The sequence below is a fragment of the Chinchilla lanigera genome, unplaced genomic scaffold (genome assembly GCF_000276665.1).
Source record: "Chinchilla lanigera isolate Chin_1 unplaced genomic scaffold, ChiLan1.0 scaffold00114, whole genome shotgun sequence".
Taxonomy (NCBI): domain Eukaryota; kingdom Metazoa; phylum Chordata; class Mammalia; order Rodentia; family Chinchillidae; genus Chinchilla; species Chinchilla lanigera.
Window position 1 is genome coordinate 4,951,880 of NW_004955515.1, and position 1,122 is coordinate 4,953,001.

Consider the following 1,122-nt stretch of genomic DNA (forward strand, 5'->3'; position numbering starts at 1 on the left):
TTTTTGGTTTTTCTCCGGTACCAGGAACCGAACTCACGACCTTGTGCTTGCCAGGCAGGCGCTTTTGCCACTGAGCTAAATCCCCAGCCCCCGTGTTTTCTAAAATTGAAGAATGAATCCTAGGAACAATAGAGGTTAAGAGTAGGAAGTATTTATTGAGAGAAAGAAAAACTTCTGTTTAAGAGGGACAGAAGGAGGCTGATTGGGTGGCTGGGGACATTGACTCCCCAGGGAGTTTTATAGTGTAGGACCAAAGGGGAGGCGGGTCTAAGGTGGGACGAAACTATAATCAAGCAATCAGATGACAAGTTTAGTTGCTTAGGTAACACTGATCCAGTGGGAAATCACAGGATGGGTGTGAGGTGGGACAAGACTATAGTGAACCAACAAGATTACAACCAATATGGTGGCTTGGGTAATATTGATTAAATGGAGGTCCAGTGGGGAAGCGAATCACACAGCAAGTGCACAGGGCATGACAAGGACTTTCCTGGAAGGGGTGGGTTAAGGAGGTTCAGTCCTCCTCCCCAAGGTGATTGATTGATGTCTATTTAGAATATCCATTGCTGCTGTTCATCCCTAGGGGAGGTATCTGGGTGAGTAGCTCCTCTCCATCCTGAGGCCTGACCTTCAACAAAGGCACCTCCACCCACAGTTGTCTTCTGCACTGACCTCTTGAAGGCCCAGTCCTGCCTGCTGCCTATAATATTTCTAAGTAACTTAGCTATCTATAATACTTTAACCTCCTCTTCCAGGAAGCCCTCCTTGATTCTGTGCCCTGGCAGAGCCATCTTGAGCTACTGCCCTCCAGGCCTGCTCAGCCTGTGTCATTCCTGCCCTGGTAGGAGCAGAGGAGGCTGGAAGGAAAGTGTGGGCTGCTGTCCAGGGAGGCAGGAATCAGGCACACAACCTGGGACGTGGCGGAAGCCACAGGTGCTCCAGGTTTTTGTTTGAATCAGCAGGCTGTGTTGGATGAGAGAAGAGGTAGAAAAGAATCCTTGGAGGCAGGGAAGCCTTGGATATCAGCACTCTGCTGCAAAATGGGTATCATGTGTGCTGCCAGGGATTTCCAGGGCAGGGGAGGGCCTGACCTGGGCTTGGCATTTAGCTGAGGTACAGAGT